The 23,839-nt window shown below is 38.0% G+C and overlaps 1 protein-coding gene across 2 annotated transcripts in view; it reads right to left on the bottom strand.

Moving 5' to 3' along the window:
* The window catches only part of MDGA2 (MAM domain containing glycosylphosphatidylinositol anchor 2), an 805,991-nt gene that overhangs the window by 780,153 nt on the left and 1,999 nt on the right, over positions 1–23,839 (bottom strand). The gene's annotated exons all lie outside the window — the stretch shown is intronic.

The following is a 23,839-nucleotide window of genomic DNA, read 5'->3' as shown; positions in this document are numbered from 1 at the left end:
GAGTAAAATGGGGATAACAATAGTGTACTGTTCATCACAGTGTGCAACATACATGTATTCATATAAAGTACCTGTCCTACCACAAAAGCAATTTCAATTATTTTAAGTTATTATTATACATGGTTTTCTGTTTTACAACCCTTACCACAAAGTCTGGCACATGTTCAGCAAGTATCAGGTGATAGTTTGATTTTGGAGAGAACTGCATCACAGAGAAGTTTTATATAAAATGAAATTGTTCAGGGGCACCTGGGTGGTTCAGTCAGTTAAACATTTGAATTCAGCTCACATCATTATCTCAGGGTTCTGGGATGGAGCCCTGCATCGGGCTCCCTGCTCAGTGGGGAGTCTGCTTCTCCCTCTCCCTCAGCCCCTCCTCCTGTTCTCTCTCAGGCTTTCTCAAATAAATAAATTAGAAAAATAAAATAAAATGAAATTGCTCATGAATCTGAAATTTGAATCCACTAGTTCTTTATATATATTTATATCTATATGTATATCTGTATATATCTATAGATATATAGAGATATAGATATATTTATTTATTTATTTTACTCTAAGACTGAAAGGAACAGCAAAGTGGTTGACCCTGCATTCTTTGGAGTCATTCTGCTCTAGCAGACCATCCTATTACATATGGTGTTCCAATATCTCAAATGAACATATAAATGTTTCATCCATTTGCCAAAATGCATGCTACTATATGCCAGGAAGATTAAAAAGTCTATTTTTAATTGTGTTTGTGTATTTTGAGTCTGCAAATATATTTTAAAGCCTCATCTTACAAAATCTGTCTCAAAGGTTTCTTATTAATTTCAGGGCATTATATTAGATGATCAATAGTAACATGCAACCTTTTTCATGGAATTATTTGTTTTATTGCACTGCATGCATCTTTGTAATGTCATATTTGGGATGGCTTTTCCCTATAATAATACACAATAACATCAGATACAAGCTAATAAGGTAAAAAAAAAAAATCACAATTTCTTTCAATTCCACTTCACCATTTGACTTAGAGACTGGATATCGTAAGACATCTTGGATAAGTAAAACTGAACTGGAGAAACAAACCTTAGCCTTTTATAAACACTGCAGACAATATGATCTCCTTTTGTGGACAAAAGTAGTCATATTACCCATTTTGACACTTAATTATATTATTCCAGGCAGAGAATAATATTGGCGTGATAGGGTGGCTTGCCTCTTTTCTACTACCATAAAATAACATAGAAATTTAATATCCACATGTCCCAAATATATCTTTTATAGCTGTTTTAAAAGTTTCTGGAACATTAAACATGGAATATAATGAAACAGAGTCAGTTGTATGCATTGTAGCATCTTTGTCATCCTTTTATTTTCTCAACTCTTTAAAGTAATCATGATTAATACAGACCCATTTGTAAAAGCCTAGAAAACAATACACTATGACTACCATGTCAGATTGTGTCCTCAAATACCCACTCACATACACACAACTTCAAACTATGTTTCATGTGAATCCTCTGATTCTCTGCCTGTTCATGATGTGCTATTTCACACTGTTAAGAGACATGAATACAGACTGTAGAGTTAGACATTTCAGCTTCTAATCTTGGCTTTGGCACTAATTAGCTACATAACTTTTCACAAATTATACAATCTGTCTGAGACTCAGTTTCTTCCTCTGAATTCTGGGATACTATTAAAGAAGTATTTTGAGAAATTATGAAATAAAGTTTCTACCACATAGTTCATTTTGCAATAAATGGTATTATTATGGGCATGATTATAAACTTCTTTGTCTCTTCAATATGAGTATATGTTCTTTGAGGACAAAGATCATTCTCATAATTCTTAGAATGTTTTCCTGAATGTCTAGAAAGTAACACACTATGTCTAATAATGATTTGCTCAATGAACAATTGTAACCAAAAAAAAAAAAAAAGAGAACAATTAAGTACTAAACCATAATGCATTGAAAAACAAGTACAAGAAAAGCTCAAAGGACGGGATCTGAGTGGGCTAGTGTAGTCAGGGCAAGATCAATGGCAGACAGGACCAGAAATGGAAAGTGGATGCTTTTCCAGATTGAACAAGACTGGATGAATAAAATTACACAATGATCTCCACAGAACACATTTCAGAAGTATATTTCAACCTAAATGAAGTTTTCATATAATAGGCTACCTAATTTTCTGTTTTCATGTGTGTTCAATACTTTATTAAACCACCTTTAGACAAATTTTCTTTGGAATGCAAACAGAAATGGAGGAAAGATAACATATTTTAACCTAAAATTACACCAATAACATTTGTTGTATCTAGAGCCACCATGTTAACAATGATGGTTTATCTATGTCTTCCAACCTCATGTGTTCTTCCTAGAACACTTAATTCTTTAGAAATATCAATACATTAGAAAATTTCTAAAATCAATTCTACAAAATATTTGCATACTCGTTGGATGACTTAATCATTATTTCTATAGTCCTAGTGATTCAGAGTAACTTTGGATTTTCACCAAAAGACCTATGTGGTAATTTGTTCTTCTTAAAGAATGAGGGGGAATATGCGTAACATGGGAAAAACTTTCCTACTGTTAGTTATCCTGAGACTTTACTGACCGCATCTATGACAAATTTTGAGTTCATTCATAAATCTATCCATTCATTCTCCAACCCCAATAAAATAACTGTTGTGTCAGGCAAACTACAAAGTGCTCTATGTAGCATAAATGGTGAACAAGTCAGAGCAGTCCTTGTCCTTCTGGGTCACCCAATTTAGTGGGGAAGATACATATCAAACAAATTATTTCACAGATAAATACAGAAATACATGAAAACCACTCAGATAAAATATACAAAGCTATGAGAGGCTTAACAGTGGGCTTAAATTTAAATCAAGTAGATGGTCATGGAGGGCTGCTCTCTTTATAATCTGATAAGTGAAAAATCAGAATTAAGCAGAGAGGACTGGGAGAAAGAAGGGAAATGTGATGGTTAATTTTATGTGTAAACGTGACTGGGTGGCCAGTTATTTGGTAAAACATTTTTGGGTGTTTCTGTGAAATTAACATTTAAACCGATAAAATGAGTAAAGCAGATGGTTCTCTCTAATATTGGTGGGCCATATCCAATTGGTTGAAGGCTTAACTAAAACAAAAGGTTACCCCCTCCCCCCAAATAAGAGGGAACTCCTCCTGTCTGACTGCCTTTGTGGTAGAACATCAGTTTTTTTCTTGCCTTCAGATACAAACTGAAACACTGGTTGTTTCTGTGTCTCAAGGCTTCTGGCCTTTGGACTGGAAGTATACCATCAGCTAAGTAAGTCTCCAGCTTACCAACTGCAGATCTTAGGACTTGTCAGCCTCCATAATCACATGAGCCAAATTCTTATAATAAATCTCTCACCCTATAGGGATAGATAACAGATTTAGATACAGACATCCTACTGGTACTGCTTCTCTAAAGAATCCTGACTAATACAGGGGAGAAAATGTAAGAGCAAGAGATAAGCACATACAATGACTGTGAAGCAGGAAAGAGTTAATGCTGTTACAGGATGAAATAAAAACAATTATGTCTCCACCACAATGCATAGAGAAAGAAGTAATTCAAGATGAGGCTAGAGGTAGGCACAACTTAATATGTAAGGATGAGAGTAGAGTTCCAAATTGATCTTCATCATGAAAAACTACAGAATGGTTTTTAAAGTAAAGAAGGGATATCATCTGATTTATGTTTTCAAAAGTCATGCAGGCTTTATGTATGGATGAGTGTATGAAAGTATGGAGGTGTATGAAGTTGGCAGGAGGTTGTTCACAGAAGCTGGGGGAGACCAGTTCAGAAACCAGTGCATCTACAGAGACAAAATATTAAAATGGCATGGATCAGAGTGGTGGCAAACCTGTTTTGCAGGTCTGATCTCCAACAAAGGCGAGAGACTGGTTACAGGGGCATAAAGGAGAGGCCAGGTCAAAATATGACTTCCAGATGGATGATATGAACAAGTGTATAGACACAGGTGACCTTTAATGAGAAGGGGAAGGCTGAGGAAAAAGATTTAAGCAAAGATCAAGAGTCCAACTTTTGACATATTAATTTTGATGCCTTTAAGCAACCTAAGTGGAAACGTGAATGCAGCAATTACCTATATTGGTCTGGAGCCCAGAACAAAGATCTGATATGGAGTACAAGTTTGAAAGTCATTAGACAGAGATGGTATTTAATATGCCTAAGGCAACAGGGTACAGAGTGAGAAAAAAAAGAGGGACAAGGACAGAACTCTGAGAATCTGTAATATCTTGCAATTAAGAAGAGGAAGAAGTAGCTAAGGATACAGAGAAGCTTCATCTATGAAAGGGTTTTTTTTGTTAGAAAGTATTATTATTTCCTTTCCTATAAAGTACTATTAGGACATCTCAAATTCTTTTGGAATAAGGAAAGTTATTTACAGGAAACTTAAATATGGCCAATATTCTTCTCATCTATTATTCCTGAGAACAAGAGTTTTATTTGACATAATAAATTATTCACAGAGAGACCTGAACTTTCATTATATATACATAACAACCAATAAAAGTATCAGATGACATATAAATGTTTTTGAATTATATATAAAGAAGACTAACTCCAATGGTGGGAAATTTACTGAGTAATTTTCCTTTATCTTCAAATATTAATTTATTCAACATTTATAATATTTATATGTTCTTAAATAAAATTAGACTTTGATTTGTAAGTGTAAAGTTTATAAAGATGGCATTAAAATTATTTCAAATTCATGTAATTATTTCTTGAGGGAAAACAAGTCCTGTCAAATACCAGCAAACCAGGAAAATGGAAGTTGTGTCAGAAAATAGTATCTTATAATTTTTTAATAACTTTAAAAATTGCAAAGATCTTTCTGACATCATACACACACACACACACACACACACACACACACACACACACACACACTTATCCAGAAATTGACTATTGATAGTGGAAAGAAAATATATCACTTTTAATTTTTTCAAAAATTTAAAATGAATAAGGACTATGACTCAATCTCAGAAATAAGGATCTCAAAAATCCCTAAAGAGTTGGCAGGTATGGCCAACAAAGTACCACACCACAAAGTCTGAGCCAGATTCAGGCTGAGAAGAAAGAGGTATTGTCTGACAGACCATCTTCTCTCCATTTTCATGTCCCTAGCTTCTAACAACCAATTCATGGAGCTATAGGTGGTAACGAGTGCTATCCTGGCAGATTCTTACTATCCAGTAAGAATCGTAGATGGATCCAAAAAAAAAAAAAAAAAAAAAAAAAATCTTACCATAAGAACTGAAATTGCCACAGTTAAGATCCTTTAGAATAAAAAATCCATTTTCTATAGAACACAAAAAACATAAACAAGAGAGCAGTTAACGAATTTCCCAGGAGAATAAAATTCGTTTATCAAGGTGAACACTGTGGAAGCAATAGATTTTTGCTGAGATTTGCTGAGATCGACGATGGAGATTGCCTGAGCTCCATGTAATTTTATCTATGTCTTACCTAGCTGACCTGAAATGATATACCAGAGGAAGATGTACAATGTCTCAAGTACTTGAGAGGTTAGGGTAAGTAGTTAATTACCAGGAATACAATATTAGATGGTTATTTCTGGAAACTACCCATGCATTTGAGAAAGACAATGGGAAGCTGACATTAATTTTTTTTACTGTGTTTGGCAGAAAACTGCCTCTTCCCAAAGATGTCCACTTACTAATTTCCAGAAACTGTGACTATATTAGGTTGCATGTCAATAAGAAATTAAGGTTGCAGATGTAATTAAGGTTGCTAATTAGCTGACCTTAAAACAGAATATCCTGGATTATCAGGGTCAGACCAATGCAATCAGAGGGAGATGTGACTATGGAAGAAAGGAACAGAGAGATTCAACAGTACTAGCTTTAGAAATGAAAAAAATAGGCTAGGAGCCAAGATATAAGGGCCAGGCAAGGAAGTGGATTCTCCCTTAGAGCCTCTAGAAATCAACACAGCTCTGCCCTGATTTTAGCCCAGTGAGACCCATATCAGACTTCTGACCTACAGATCTATAAAAAAAACTGTATTGCTTTGAAGTACTAAGTTTCTGGTTATTTGTTACAACAGCAATAGAAAACCAATACAATCATCATGTTTAAAGTGAAATGTGAACACCAGAGAGACTCCTTGTCAGTAAATGAAAACAATCTCATTTCCTAAGAGAGTAAAAGAATCCTGAAGATCATGTCCAGAACTTAATTATAAGGTTAAGAGCTCTGGATACAGTTGAATTCATCTGAAAAGTGTGCAACATCGAAGTAAAGGGCTTAATTGAGAAGATGTGGAGCCCTGGAAATTCAGGAAATGAACGTCGTGTTTGCACTCAGCAATCTCAATCATCAGGCTCCCCTGGACTCTATGTGCCTACAGAAGTTGTACACCCCCTCCTGTCCAAGGCTAGTGCTTCCTGCTTCCTCCTTGAAGACAATTCAGATGACAATTCTCTGCAAGAGGACAAAAGCCCCACTCGGGATTTACCACCATGTCCTCTCCTGCCTAACAGGCCAATAACTAGGAGTAAGTCACAACTGGCTGGGGACACGCTGAGCCTACAAATGGAGGAAAGCGACAATGGCTGACAAGAGTGACAGGACCTAGTGAACACTGCCCACAAAGTCAGTAGAGTAACTTTGGGACTGAGTCTGTGGATGCTGGGTCAACAGGGAATGGAACATAAAGTTGGATAACCAGAACCAATCCAGAGCAAACAGCAGTAAACTACCAGGCTGACTCAAACTATTAAGTTTTTCATCCTCTGCCATAATATAGTCTGGAAAGTATCTGAACTCACTGAACATTGTGTAAAATATTACATTAATCCCTTATATCAATAACATTCTATTAAGTGGGCCAAACAAGCAAAATGTGGCAAGTTCTTTACAGGCCTTGGTAAGACACATGTGATCAGAGGACAGAAAACAAACACCTTATCAGTGAAAGTTTTAGGGGTCTAAGGCCTCAGTAATGCAAGGGCAACTCTTCCAAAGAAAGACTTATTGCATCCCACATTGCTTATCAATAAGAAGGAAGCAAAATCCCTACCAGGACTCTTGATTCAGGAGGGATAGATCCCTGCCAGAAACTACTCTCACCTACTTACCATATGTCACAGGATACTGGTTGGAATACAGGCTAGGCAAATCAAAGACTTTACAGAAGGAACAAGTTGCACTGAAGAAATCCTGAAGCTTGGGCCATATGACCCCACAAACTCCATGATATTAGAAGTATTTTTGGTGGGAGAAGTCACCATGTAGAGTTCATGGCAAGCCCCAGAAAGAGAATCACAACATAGACACCTAAGGTTTTTGAGCAAGCCCATGCCATTTGCAATAGAGAATTAGAAATCATTTGAAAATTAGTTTATGATGTACTACTGTGCCTTGTTTAGGCAGAATGCCTGACCATAGGCTATTATTATAAGCTAGATTTTGTCAGTTAAGTCATACATGATCAAGCAGGTCCAGTAGCAATCCATTATTAGGTGAAAATGGTCCATCTGAGACTCAGCACCTGAGTATACAGAGAATACACAAGTAAGTTAGACCCCTGCATCTACTGCATTGACCCTGGGTAAAAAGCACTGGCTCATTACCCTCAAATCATACCCATGACTTCATGAAAAGTCCCATATAACCACCAAGTCCAATAATGTTCCACGGATGGGTTGGCTCAGTATGTGGCACAAACTAAAAAGGTACTGCACCTGCCCTGAAGCTCCACTAAGGGATGTCTTCAAAGCCAGCAAAAAAGGGAAATTCACTCAATAGGCAGAGCTTCGGGAATCATAACACTTTGTGTGGAAAGAAAGGTGGCTGGAGAATACACACACACACTCGCACGCACTTTGACAGTAGTGCATAAGTTGGCTGGCTGGTTGGATGGAGGACTGGAAAGAGAAATAACAGAATATCAGCAACAATAACTAAGGGGAAGAGACATGCAAATGTACCTATGCAAATGGGCATAAAGTCCACAGATCTCTGTCTTGCATGTTATTGCCCCCAACCGTGTATCCACCATGAAAGGGGCATGTGGCACACTGCATTTTCTAAAGAAGCCTGTAACAGTTTCTCTAATCCCAAAAATCCTTCTTCTAATGTGAACATGACACTATTCCTATCAAGTGGTAGGATCTATATTCCCTTCCTTTCAAGCTAGGTGGACCTTTGTCTCTGCCTCAAACAACAGACTTCCATAGAATTGACGTATGTGACCTCCCAGACAAGACCAAGAAACCACTTCTACCTTCCTGAGATACATGCTCTTAAAATTCAGCCCCCATGCTTGTGATGAAGCCCAAACTATGAGAGAGCTCATATGGAGAGGTCACTTACAGGTATTCCATCTGCCAACCCAGCTGAGGTCTCAGCTGCCAGCCAGAATCAACTACCTCGCATGTGAGTGATGTGTCCAGATGGTTCCAGTCTCCAGATGTCAAGTAATCCTCTGCTTTCAAGTCTTCCCAGGTAAGGGGCCAGAAACTATGGGGCAAAGATAAGTCATTCTGGCTGTCCTTTGTATGAATCCCTGGCCCACACAATCCAGGAACATAACAAAAAGGCTGTTTTATACCACTAAGTTGGGATGGTTTTTTACAGAGCAATAGTAATTAGAGTAAGGCAATAAACAGCCTAATAGACAGAATGACTTGACCAGTTGACATCAGTCAGCTTGCCATCAGTCACCACAGTATTGGTTCAATAGGTGCCAAGAAGGAAGCAGCCATAGAGAAATATATGGCGATACACATATACCGAGCAACAGAGGCTCCCTTTCATCAAGGCTCATCTAGCTACTGCCACTGCTAAGTGTCCAACTGACCAGTAAGATGGACCCTGATATACACCATTCCTGAAGGAGAATAACCAGTCTTTTGGTGGTAATTGACTACATTGCATCCTGTTCATACATGAAGGAACAGAGTCATCCTGATTAGAACTGACATATATTCTGGGTATGGGTTTATCTTGACTGCCTAAAGGGTGTCTGCAAGCACCTCAATCCAAGATCTCTCAATATATGCAATCCACCCAAACAGGAGCCCTCATAAAATTGCACTAAACAAAGGGACCCACTAAAGAGAATAAAAAGGTGTAATAATGAGTATATGATCATAAAATCCACTGGTTCTATTACATCATGTGCCACTCAAAAGCTATTGGCCTGACAGAATAACAGAACAGCCTTTTGAAAGAGCAGCTGATATAGCAGTTTGAAGACAATGTCCTCAGCGGACTGGAGCACCACATGCTCAGGATCTGGTATAAACCTAAATTAATGACCATTATGTGGAGCTGCATCCCTAGTAAACAGAATACACAAGTCCAAGAGCCCCATTTAGCTTCATTCCTAGTAACCTACATGGGGTAACTGTGCTTTCAGTCTCCGTAATTCTAAATTCTGTGTGGCTAAGACGTCCTGGTCCCCAGAGGGGGAACACTTCCCCCAGGGACAAGAGCAAGAGCTTTGAACTCCTATGACTATTGCCAGCTAGCCACTGTGGGCTAAAGACAAATAAGCCAAGAAAGGAGACATCTCTCACACAGAGATAATTAACGCTGATTGCTAAGAAAAGACAAGACTGCTGTAACACAATGTGAGGAGGGAAGATGACATCTGGTACCCAGAGACCCGCTTAAATATCTGTTTACGCTCCCCTACTGATTCTGAAAGCAAAATGACTAATGCAGTATCTGTAGAAGCAGCCTGAGATGTGCATCGTGACCAGGATCCCAGGCCCTTCCTGGTCACTTCAGAGCTGCTAGCTGGTGGCGGGGGGGGGGGGGGGCAGAGGGGCAGGGGTTCTAAAAGGGGTGGTAGAAAAGAGGGTGATGAATGTCAGGAGTGGTTCTGAGATCCGGCACAGCAGCACGGGCTGAAGTTGATTACACTAACTTTTTTCTTATGTTTCCTTAAGAAAAGAAACTTGCTTCTAGAGGACAGTTCCCCAACAGGATGAACTCTCATAAGCAACCAAACACCATAAAGAGTGACATCTAGAAAATGTGATGCATCATTCAGAATCCCTTTTACATGAAAACACCCATTCTCCCAGCTTCTGAGAGTATTACCTGATGATTGCTTCCAGTTGAGTTCCTCCCAGGATTTGCCTTCAACCAAAGGGAGCCACCTCACCCAGAGGCAGCGAACATCCAACGACTAGTAGAAAACTGGGTACAAAGGACGTTTCCTCTATCTGGGACACCTCTGAAGGTCCATCCCAACTTCAGAGTACCCATCAGCTCAGCTTAGGGCTCTGTTGCAACTGAATGATAGTTCAACTTCTCCCTCTATTCAATCTAGGCTCCCTCCCTCCCTTATAGCTGTTGTTCCCAAGAGTACTCCCTAATGAACCATGTGCATGTAAGTTTTCCTCTCTGTTCATTTCCTAGGGAAGCCAAACTCTGACATGTAGACACCTCATCCTGCCTGGATCCGTCCTACTGGTTCCCATGACCTTGGCCCAAATATCTCCTGTAAGAACAATGAATCTATTCCAGTGCATTCTGCCTATTTCTAGGCCAATACTATGACCAGGCTATACCAGTTCCTCCCCATGCTATCTGAAATCTAAGCCCCCAGAGCAGCACACAGTAGTATGTCGGAAGTTTGCTTTAACGGTTTTCATTTATTTGCTTTATCAATAACTTCCCATCTATAGAAATGCTGAATCTTTCATTAATAATGAGCAAACCTCTGCAATGCCATGTTAATTGTTGGGAGGATGACAGCTATGTACAATGAATGAGAAGCAGTCAACAGTTAAGCCACCAGAAAATATTCTTAGAGCAATCTTAGAATAATCTTTGAAAACATCTAGACGTTAGCTTTTCTCACAACTAAAGATATTTAAATGGCATTTTCAGATTCACAAGTTATCTCAGCCTTTATTTTGTTTAAGGATCTTTATCCCAGCTTTTTTAGACTTTCATCTGAATGATTATTGTTAATATTATATAGTATTAAAATAAATGATAAACTGTAACATATAGAAGCACTTAAATCTTAGGTATATAATTTTATACCTCATTCATTAAGATACTAGCCACCTTCATCCAAAATAAAGTATGTATCTAAAGGATCACAAAACACAAAAATTTGAAGTGGAGAAAGACAAAAACAGGGTGTACTATCTTCTGTTAAGTACTCCCAAATATACTGTTAAATGTGTGAGGTAGTAAAAACATAAAATCTATGATTATACTCTTTTGAACTTTGATTTGACTCATCTTTGACTCTATTCCTTTACAGAGGCTTACAGTTTAATTTGAGATTCTTAGATCATAAAATACATGGGGTGTGTTAGAGCATGCGACTTTGATTTCAGAGTTGTGAGTTCAAGCCCCATGTTGTGGGTAGAGTTTACTTAAAAACAAACAAACAAAACAAAGAAACTTAAAAAAAAAAAGGTTACAAAACACATGATGGCCCACTCCATTTGACAATATTATCATAATTTTCAGTGTGCAAAACGTCGTATTATCTCAAGAGCTTCAAGCATCTGGCTCAGGTATGAAGAAGTCACTGTTTACAGAAAAATTCACTAAATTAATGTTTCTCCATGTTCTTAAAAGGTTTGACTTGAAAATACAACAAAAGCAACACAGTCATACTCCAGAAAGAATTAATGAATTAACAAAATGTGAACGTATAATGAACTTCAGGGCATTGCTCTTTGCAGCCAGACTGAATTAAGAGTTAAAGTTCCCAAGGCTCCATTGCCTCTGAAAATTTAGGGGGTGATTATCGGTTAAAGAAAACATCAGCTGCTTAGAAATGCATGGCACTACAGCCGAATATAATACCTTTCCTGTTCTCTCTTGAAATGGTTTCCTATCGAAGCAGTTTCTGTATCAATCACACAATAGCCAGAATGGTACAGGGTTATACTATATGACACAATCACTGCATTCAAAAACCATAGGAAAAAAATGGCTTTTATGGCAGCAAATGCTGTAGCTAAAAGCCTAAAACAAATCACAAAACTGCACTAATGTGTAAGCTTTGAGGTTTGAGGAACTGGCAGCTAAGAGAAGGACAGAGCTTGCAATCAACTGTCCTCTTGAGCACAACAAGATTTTCAAGAAAAGGAACCCGCTGATATAGTCCCCTCAATTAACTCAGCGCGAAAAATGCCCAACCAATACCCTGAGGGAACTCAAGGCAAAATCAGGCCAAATATGACATTTAACTATCAATCTTACCAAGGCCAGTGATTGTTAATCAGCCTGGGGATAAAATAAAGTAGTACACTTGACAGTGGTTATTTTTTATAAGCACATGCCTACTATTTTACATGGAAGAAAAGAACTACTTCTGCAGAATATCTAGTAGAGTCATGTCTTCATTTTTACAGGTCACTAATTATGAATAAGCTTAAAATATCCTATCAGTCCAAAAATAAATTATGCCAAAGAGAGCCCTCAGTATGGGCATTTCAGTTCTAAAAAGAAAGGGGAAAAAAAAATCCAAATTATAAATTCTAACCTTCTTTTCTAAGAAAGAAAACTGTATGATATAAAATGCTGACATTAGCTACCTATATATTTTTCTCAGGCAAAAAGCTAGAATTTATCATCCAATTTGCATTTCAAATATATACTGTTTGAGATAAGTTTCATGCATGGAACAAAATGAGCTAGCTAACTTGCATGTTTTAATCATAGTAAGTTATAAACACATACATACATGAATGTAACTTAGTGATACACACAAGTATACAAATACTTATTTTTACATGTACTTCATATCTAATTCCAAATTTAGCCACCAGTAACTATCCGATGCTTATTTAATTTCTCATCCATCTCAAAGACTGGAGTATAGCACAACATATATAAAACTCCTAGTACAAGGTGTGGCAACAGTACGCACTTAATAAGTGGCAATTATTCTATGAAAAAATTACTATATCCTATTTTTTATTATTTTTCAATAATAGAAGGAGAAAGAAGGCAGATAATCCAAGTTACTTAAATTTAGTTTATGGACAAATTTTACTATCCTCATTTGAATACAGGTATGTCTGATGCTCTAAAAGCTCACTAGAAAAAGGGGAAAAGACCTACTATAAACAACTGGCTAACAGACAAGAGGGATGGTCTTCTCAGTACACCAGTAACACTGGGCTTGAAGTGTATTCATCACTGTATTGGAAATAAAATAAACTGCCTGTGTAGTGTTGTTATGCAGCTAAGAAACACTGCTCTTCTATCCGTTGCAAAAAATAGAAGGAAAGAGAATTAATGTGAGCTTCTAGAGGTAATATGGTAAACTGGTGAACAATAAGAACATGAAAGTATCACAAAAGGATATTTAAAAACAAAATGAAAGTTAGGTAAGAGATTGCATGCCCTGTTGTCAACACTGAATCAGCGTCACCTTTGCAAGGGAAGCTGGAAAGCCACCCAATTCCTCCTGGTTAATCTAAAGTGTAGCTACTAACCCAGGACATCCACTCTATGAATATACAAACACACTCACACATACACACATACTTAAATACAGTTAATATATGTGAATATATATTTAGAGCATATACATATATACTCTGCATATAAATATATATTTGTAGTGTGTGTATATCTATTTATATCTAGATAGGACACAGATTGATAGATAAGATTCTTTAGCCATTCTCTGAAACTGGAGAGGTGGTTAAGCATAAAGTTTCCAAAGTACTTCTTTGCATAAGTAAGCTTATAGATCTGAGGCATTAACAAGTGAGTTTTTAATGATGACAGAAAACTAAAAACTTACATGCTTTTGGAAATGGTAACCCAAATCACATATAATTAGAATAGAGTTCAACAGTAAAATTACAAAATCACAGTGAGCAGAAAGAAGGCCACTTTCAACCCCAGCTGCTGCAACTGGAGGGATGTTTGCAGTGAAGCACAGGAAATAATCAGAGAATAAGTAGCCTCTGAATAAAAAGGCTGCAGCCCATTGGGAGATATTCTTATCTTAGGTAAAGAATGGGAAATTTCCAAACCCCAGTCTTCGCAGTGATGATGTCATCATGTAGCTTACAATATTGCAGAGAATGGTCATAATGGAAGAGAGTTGTATCTCCTATGCAATTATACATAGATCAATCTATGCATGATAAAGTAAGAACAAATGAGCCAAAGACTGAGCTTTGATTAATTGTGAAGTAAGACTGAAAACTTTAAAATTCATATAGCAGCTCTGTACAAGGAAAGGGGACAGGTGGAATAGTCCAGTATGAACAATGCACCAGATGATATATATAAGTGAATAAAAGAATAAGGGGAGAATCACAATAACAGTGTAGAATAACCATGAAAAACAAGGAGCAAGTTCAAAAGCAGGATAAAAATATTAACTATACCGCCTGTTGATAAGAACTTCACTAATTCTGAAATACTGAAGTAAGACTGACAATGCCAAAACTACACATAACTACACATCAGTTAAATCTCTGCACACTACAGAATCTACTGTATGTATTCGCTGATAGTGACTTCCTTCACAAAGCCAGTATTGTTCATTCCACATAAGAGGGAAAATTATTCTCAACTAATAATTTTATTGTCTATTTAAAGTCCTGAGAAAATATGCCTTTTGGTTTTGTTACAGAGATACCTGACCAATGTTCCCAAAAAATATCTAACCAATATCCTGGCGCTCAAATGACTAGCCTAATTAATTTTCCTGTCTAGTTATATGAACAGGGATTATTGACGTGAACTACATATCACCCTCAGAAACACAGGGTTTGCCAAGTATAATTAAAATGCATTATGTAGAAAAATGTTTTCTTATATATGTAGCTGTAACAGTTTAATGTTGAAAAGATTCTAGCCTTTTCAGTTAATGCTAAAGATTTTTTTTTTTTAAATGATTAGTTGAGTAGGTGAGAAGCAGCAGTTTTGGTCACTTCTGGATCAAAATTAGATGCTACACAATAAATATGTGATAGCCTCATTTTATAATTTACTCTCATTTTCCCTGTTTTTATTCATACACTATCAAATATTTATAGTTTTACAAATAATTCCTACTTTTTTCCTAGTTTACATTTATAGACTGCTAATTTTCAATTAGTCTCAAAATGACAGGACATTAGGAATATTCTTGCTCCTTGATACAAAAGCAAAATTTATATATACATTTGAATACACATATGTAAATAAACTCATAAAGCTTAGGTTACACTAATATTGAGTGGAGCTCTTAAATGAGGGGGGATAGGAGCTTCTCACTGCCACCCCCCCCCCAGTAAGGAGCAGAAGGAGAAATTCCAGGTTTATGCAGATTGAGAGAAGGAGATTAGCCTGAGGAGCAATATCAGCTACATGTGCATACAGGATGCAGTATCAAGTAGCATTTGCATGCACAGGTTAATATTAGATATACTGTTTTAAAATATACTACTTATTTTCTGCTAGGCTGACACACTGGAGTATTTTTTCCAGAAAAAATTACTTGCTCTCTGTTACCCTCTAGCCCCTTATGCTGTTCTAAGAACCAAATGGCCGTCCTGTTATGAGGTCCAATTGCTAGAGCACCTGAGTATACTTTCTTAAGAAGATGGGGAACACTTTCCATGTACTTTCCCTCTATCCCAGGTATAAAAAAGCAACCATACATTTTTATTCTTGCCTTCCTTTAAGTAACAGCTCTCTTTTCTAAGAGTTTACTAGATGTGGAAACTAATGAATAGAAAATTAAGATTTTTGTCTATGGTCACCCAGTAAAGCAACAGCTGAACAAGAAGCAAGCCCAAGCTGACACAGTTTTCTACCACATTTGTGCTGCTTTGCACAAGGATAAAAAACAATAATGAAAGCACATACCTCTCTTTTCATAAAGGCAATGCATTCATCTCCCAGGCTATACATTTGTAAAAATCAACATGATATTTCAAGTCATTCTGGACCCACAGTCCACTGCTTCTAAGTAGTAAGCACTTTAAAAACGGCTGTGAAAAGTCTTTTGACTTTAACTCCAAGAAGAGCTGCTGTGTAGGTTCAAAGCTTCCTGTGGTTGCCTAGAATTGGGAAGGGCTCAGTATTCCCCAGGAACTTCAAACACAACTGTCTTATCTTCTAATGAGCAGGCAATCGGCTTCAAACTGAATAAACCCCAAATCCTGGTGGACCCAAATGTCTGAGCAAGTTCTAGAGTATCACACAATGGAATTTATTTTCCATACTTACAGACTTTTGTGGGGGATGGGAGAGGTTAAATGACAGATAACATCTTTCTAGTTGGGGCATACTTTGGAGAAATAGCTTAGGCTTTCTTAGATATACATTCTAGAGTTATTTTTCTTTCTGCACCACCATTCCTCCAGCTGGGATCCATGCTGTACCAGTGTCCTTTCTTCTTTGTTACCTGTATTATGCCAACCCACTTTCAAGGCTCAACTTACCACGTATCAGCTTTTTCAAGTTTCCTCAAACCATGACACCCACTGTAATTGCTCTCTCTTGTTTAGGAACAAACATATATTTCTCATAGTCTTACTTTGTTTTCCATTTAGCTTTATCTCTACACAGCTATATGTGTTATCCACAGCAGTTACACATTAATATGTTGACTGAATTTCCAGAACTTACCTGACATCTGCCCATAATCTGTGCAGAATTCCCACTGGCCATAGTCTCTGAGAAGTTGCATACCTTCCTCAGATTTTCTATCCTTTTCAGGATACACACAGGAGCCTCCTCCTCTTCAGGAGGAAATCTACCTGAGGCAAGGTATGGACTCAGTATCCAGGTCTACTCAGAATAACAAATAGAATGCCCTGATGCTTAATCTGTGACTCTCTCTCCTTATGTACCTGAGTCATACAATTAATTAGCAGGCAGGATAATCTGGTCCACAGGGACTGCAGGCTCTATTTAAGAGTTCCTCATCTTTCCCTTTCAGATCAGAAAAATCACCCTGGACGTTCTTCTGTCAAATAGCAAGCATTTTATTTCTTCTGTTTGAACAGAAGTTCTGATTACTTTAGAAAAAAATGATTTTGCTTTCACCATTACTTAAAGGGCAGATACAGTTTTCTAACAGCATTTTCAGGCTGACATCCTATTTTCTACTTACCTCTTTGAGCTCTCAGCTGGCTTTTGTGCTGTCCTTTAGGACTCTGGGAGGCCTGGCTATGAACCAACCTTTCCTCTTTCAGAAAGACATGTTTCCCTTTCCACAGAATCATTCAATTATTTTTATCCCTCCCATTCTCATTGCACAAAATAAGACAAAAAATATGCTGCTTGTAGATATGGTAACATGTCACATGCTTGACCCCATCTGTCAAGCACACAGCAATCTTTAGTATAGCTTTGAGTGGGAACAGTAAGAAACTGATGTCTCTTATTTTTATGAAAAGTTATGGAGGTAGCACAGTAAAAGACAAAAAGAATAAGTTACATCATAATTTCCAGTTCCCTTGCTCCTACCTAATAATATGTATTTAATTAATATATTTATAGTTAAATGTGTAATAGACCAAAAACACGTTCCTAATATTTGAAATCCATTTCTGTGATTATAAACCAGCAAGGAATGCACGATTTGGATGATGAAGTGAAAATCATCTTCTTATTGAATTCAACCAATGATATCAACAGAAAAGGAAATAAAGTGTTTTAAAACCAAGATTAGAAAAGGCATACTATCTTGGAAAAGTAGTAAGAAACTAATAATACAAAGAGCTTAACTGGGATCAGTACAAGGTGGTAGAGTTAAGAAAGAAATGGAACTGTATTGTATAAAATGGAAAATAAGTGCATGCCCCAATAATGGAGCGTGAGGGACTCTAAAGAAATCTCACAGCAACATACAACCACCATTTGACTGTCGTATCGTATCTTAAATTAGTGGGAAGATTCAATGACATCTTAAAGTCTCTTCTCACTTAGAACTTTTATGATTGCATAGGCCCAAAATTTATTAATTGGATTTGAAAATAAAAACAGGATACAGTTTTCTATGAATGCAATCATTTCTTCAGTCTGCTGTAAGTAGTATATTTACACTGACACTCACTGAGACAAAGAAATGAAATTTCATTTGTGGTACTGTTCAGTGAACAGCAATTACAACGAAGCTGAAAATGTTCACCCTATTCATACTTGAAATGCACTCAATGTAATACTTTTCTTGTCTTTCCAAAATAGCCAAAAAGGAGCATAAGACATGCTCCAATTTAGCTCAGACCTGATAGCACATACCCTTAGTTTACTGCAGCTGCTAAAGAGCACCAGCCTCAATACCAGGACCAGGTGGTTATATTTGCTATTTGCCTTTGCCTTTGTAGGTTACAAGGCTTAAAATCAACTCTTTCAAGACTCTTCCCAAAGCACGAGCACCAGGCCAAATAATGTGAATGACGAATCACCTCTACAGCTGGAAAGCAACCCAGGACCACAGTTCCTAACACTGTCTTAAAAAGACATAAACCGAACTCATAAGTCTCATGCTGGTAAGTCCCATCTCCATGAGTCCTACCACAATCACATCAAAACAGTAAGTTTTAAAAGAATACAGAGCATGTTTTTTCAGAAAAGTTCGCTTGTACCCTGCTTCTCAAAGATTTAAGATGGTTCACCTTATAAAACAAAAACCAAAATAATTCTACAGTATCAATAGGAAGAGTCAGAACTAGAGACAATAAAATCAAGCCAAGAAATCAAGATCATGAAAAATGTCTTCCTTGGATTTCTTTTGTGACATCTATTCACCAGTACTTCACCTCTAAATGTTTACCTCTGATTCTTAATTATCTGAACCCTGGAATCCTTTCTGATGTATTCTCTAGAAAATGATTCCTTAGGCTTGATGTACAACCTGCCCAGTCTAAAATACTTAATAGCCCACTTAAGGACTTTTCTAGGGATTTATAAGACATGAGCAAGTAATACCATATAAAATAATCTGCCCATTTTGCATGCGAATTCTCAGTAACATGGCCACAAGGATGACTCTGAATGGACAAAAATAATCCCGATAACAAAGGACAGCTCACTTTTCCTCATGATGGTGGCCAAGGTGCTGATGTGACAATAGTAGTCTGTGAATGTGTATGAGCATGTAGAGACAGTGGGGTGAGGAATGGGAAGACAAAAAAGAGCTGACTATACGTGGTAGAGCTTTAGATTGATTTTTTTTTTCAGCAACACTTATTAAAGTCATATCCCCCTCTCTTCCCGGGCTTCCCAGGCTGACACCCTAAATATGTGTTCAGTCAAAAGCAGTATATGATATAACAGGGTCTCTCCACACTCAAACTGGACAAAAATCACAATTCAATGCACTTGGGATAACTCTGCCATGAGGATGGCAATATCCTGGGACTGGATGTAATGGTCAACAGACATTCCAGAGCAACCTTATCCTTTGGGTAAATCTGTCCATTCAGATTCAACCCACTGTCTGAAATAACTTCCAGACCCTTCCTTTCCCCTTATTCCCTGATTCTCAATTCCACCAACTCTTTTCTATACAGCTACTGCCTGGGGTGTCATTCCTAAATTATATATTAATTCATATTACTGGAATTGAGTGAATACAGTATGTTGGATAAACTTATCTATTTATTGCTTCCAGCACATCCTGGGAGCTATTTATAAAGGGTGCATTAACCATTTCAGGATACCTAGTCATTGGCTGATTTAGCTCCCATTAAAAACTACTCAGACTTAGACTTTTGTTTTTCATTTGTAGATTTGTCTTGTGCTAATGCATTTATAATCTTTCATGAGCCTCCCTGGAAATTAAGGGCATGATGGGTCAGAAGTAAAAATACAGTGTGTAGCAACAGAGCTATCTTTTTCTTTTTTAGCAAAACAACTGAGAAGTTTATGGGAGATACGATTCTCAATATGATGCCTTACCAACAGGATCTCTAGAAACACAGTTTGGGAGTGCCTGGGTGGCTCAGTAGGTTAAGCATCTGACTCTTGATTTCGACTCAGGTCAGGATCTCAGGGTCATGAGATAGAGCCTCATGTCCCGCTCCGAGCTCAGCACAAAGTCTACCTCAGATTCTCTCTCTCTCACCTCTCTCCCTCGGCTCCTCTCCCCAATTCTGCTAAATATATAAAATCTTTAAAACAAAAAGAAAAGAAAACATAGTTAAACAGCCCAATTTATGATGCAGAATAACTTACAAAGAAAACTTTTAAAACTAGGAAAATGCTTTAGATCACTTGACTTTAGGTATTTCAGTTAAGTATACACATAGCTAAGGTTTATCATGACCCTTGATGCTATGTTTAATCAGTTATCCTAAACCTAATACAAGGCAAGTCCAACAAAATAATGCCAAAAATGGATACCATTTCATTGTTCATTTAATGACTTTGGTTTTCAGTGTAAGTAAAATTAAAATTAAAACAAAACACTAAAATCCCAAGAGTATTCTGAGGAAAAATTCTCAATGCAAATAACTTTCTAAAAGTCAAGAAAGTAGAATCTATAACTCAAGAAAAATGGACTTCAAAAACTACACAAATACAGATATCTCCAAATGACTATTATCCATCAAAATAGTTAACAGTTGTTTTAGGAAGTCCACATCAAATTTTCTGATGCTGCTCTATTACAAAGAATTCTTTTTCTGCAATCTTCCTTTCAGAAGTGTTTTCAAACAATTTATATCACTGTAATGCCATTTCTGATACAGAGTATTTAAGAAATAAACAGGAAAAATGTCAGTTTTTAAGTGCCTTTTTAAAAATGACATCAGAATTATTGGTGGAGGGTAGGGTAGACAGGCATAAATTGGAGGATAATCTCCGTTACCCAAACGTCACATATATGCAAATCTCAGCCATTGTGCAGTTAGTTTGCTAAGCAATGTCCCTAGATAAATGACAATAAATTCGTAGGTCTATAGCATAAACTTTTACACATAAGTACTGCACATGGTGCCAAGCTGAGCACAAGAGAAAGATTACAGTAACTCAAAACAATTATCATCTGTGCCTTAAAACAAATATTCTGTTACAAAAAAAAAAAAAAGAAATTGAATTACTAAACCATGAAGTTAATTTGAGGCTACAATGATATAATTTTGCTTGAATTACATATAATTTTTACTTTTTCTTTAACCTGGCTTCCAGAAGACAATATTAAGAAATAATACTTTGTGTGTGACATGAATGGTTTTACATTAGCAAATACAAAGGGATAAAGGGATACAGATTTTTATGGTAGCAAAGTTCCTATGTAGGTCTTTAAACTCTGTTTATAATTGCCCTGTTTTATTTATTTATTTATTATTTTCAAGGCTCTTCATGTAAAATGTTCAAAACACATCTATAACCTTACACTAACTCTTCTATGTCCTTTTCACAATTGATCAATATTTTATACCTAAATAAAAATAAACTGTTCTCTTCACTACAAACACTTTCACAAATAAAATTCAAACTACTTTAGATTAAGAAAGGTCATGATTTACAAAGTCAAAGCAATGGAATTTGAAGTTCATACTGGTGGTTCTCAGACTTCAGCAAGCCTCGCAGTCATTGCTGGGTCCCACACTGAGAATTTCTGATTTAGAAAGTCTGGTGGGGGGGAGGGTTGAAAATTTGCATTTCTAACAAGTTTCCAGGTGACGCTGATGCTGAAGGTTAGAGGTTCCCACTGTGAGAACCTAACTTGTGCTAAGACATATTTAAAAAGTAACACATAAATATATTTGTTCACCCACCTAATAGCTGTGGCATTTATAAAGACCAGGGATGCTGATTAATTTTCACACAAAACCCATTCTACTCCAATGCCTAATATCCACATCAATATTAGAAAACAGAGAAAAAAAAAGCCACCACTTTCATCACAATGATCAGTTCAGTAGCAGAACTGCCTCCCCCTTTGTTGTTAAGCAACATGGACATTATCTCAATGCAAATGTTTTCTACTTATCTCCACTCCTAGATCTTACCCTTTTCCCCTGCCCAACATGAAACTTGCCAGGACAATAATCTGAATGACAAAAAGTGACAGGAAACTGGTACCATGCCTTTCTAATCCAGACAGTTCTAGCACGTTCTCTCCCCCAATCTTTCTAACTTCTCATTATCTCCTACACACACACACACACACACACACACACACACACACACACACACACACACACACAGTTCGTGGTTTTTTTTTTTTTTTTTTAATGCTTTTAGCTGGGATGGTCAGAACAAATGGAAGAGAAAAGACTTAGACATGGGATAAAAGGAATCCAGACTCCCCCACACTAAAGAATAGCTCCTCGAAAAGGCTCAATCTCCAGCATTCCTCCATCCCTAGAATCGTAGCCACTCTCAGATGCTCAGGGATATCAGAGTCCAGCAGAAGTCAAAAGAGCAGTAAATGAATTCCTGCCTTCCTCAATGCCCCACCTCCTGCTGTCAGCCAAGCAATAAGATCCACCTGGAGTCTCAACATCTCTCTTATACACACATACCACCACCACCACCACGACCACCATCAGGCAAGTTCTCTTTCATTTGGGAAAGAGGGGTTGGGTAGGGACAGGAAATTAAAATGTGTATAAGTGGGAGAAAGTGAAATTTTCCTGGCCCATGCCAAAAAGGGAACTAGGAAGACAGGAAAGGGGAGTGGCAGATGGAGCGCCCCACTCCAGACACCCTCCGGACCACCCCCACCCACTGCTCAGCCCAGGAAGAACACAGTGGAGACAGTAAAGGCTCCCTTCAGATCTCCCACATCCTTTCCCAAGCAGCTGCCCAGGTCACACTCCACATTCCCAGAGAGTTTGAGTATTCAAGGTCCCCCTGCACCCACACCCTCTTGCAGTAAGTTCTAGGGTCTGCAGGGAGAGCTCTGACATTTCCACAAACACTCATGCCCTTTGCCCCAGGACAGCCATTGACCTAGCACTGCAGTGCTGGGGTCCAAACCCCAAAGCGATAGATACCAAAGGCAGGAGGTTGATTTCCAGCACACATGGACCCTAGGGGACTTGTGGGGAAGTCTTGGCCTGCTGTACTCTCAAGAGCTGTTCTCCTAACCTCCCTACCATACCTTTGAGATCACAAAAGTTATGTTCCCTTTGTGGCACTGCCTGCTTGTCCCAGGAAAAGACGCACATTTCACACAGGGCCTGGGTGTGTGTGTGAGTGTATCTTTCATTCCGGAAGCCAAGGGTGCCAACTGCTGACAGGCAAAGGAACCTGGGACTGCTCTTGAGGACTTAAAAATCTCCAAATTAACAAGCTCGCCCTTCTCTCGGTCCCAACCCGCCCAGACTGGGTTTTCCAGAGAACTGAGGTTGTGTTCCTGTTGCAGCGAGCCGGTGTCCTGCCCCGGAGCCGAGACGCGCGGACTTCGCCATCCGTTCATTCATGCATTTGCTCATCCATTCACATAAGCATGTCCCTTAATTGTGTCTGGCACCGGGAATCTTGCCTGCTATTTTCCCCTCCCCAAGTCAGTATTCATGGCAACGCTGGTGCAGGACGCAACTCAACTGTCACCCCACTTCCTGAGCCGGAAAATCAAGTCACAGAGACATTCACCAAAAAAAAAAAAAGGAAAAGGTGGAGAGGAGGAGGAGGCGGGAGACGGAGACGGATGGGAAGCTCACTGGGGTCACATTCGAAGCTTCCCTTCAGGGGAAACCGCGGCACCGACACAGCGGCAATGCAAGGAGCCAAATCATTATTAAATCAAAGACTGCTAGAGCTCCGCTCCCCAGAGGGGATAAATCAAGTGCAAAGCCACTCGTTCGCAAGAGTGCAATGTTGCCGGCTCGACCCAACTCCCAGCCCCAGCCGAGGCGC

Source organism: Zalophus californianus, chromosome 6 (genome assembly GCF_009762305.2).
Source record: "Zalophus californianus isolate mZalCal1 chromosome 6, mZalCal1.pri.v2, whole genome shotgun sequence".
NCBI classification, from domain to species: domain Eukaryota; kingdom Metazoa; phylum Chordata; class Mammalia; order Carnivora; family Otariidae; genus Zalophus; species Zalophus californianus.
This window is presented reverse-complemented; position numbering and strand designations above follow the sequence as displayed.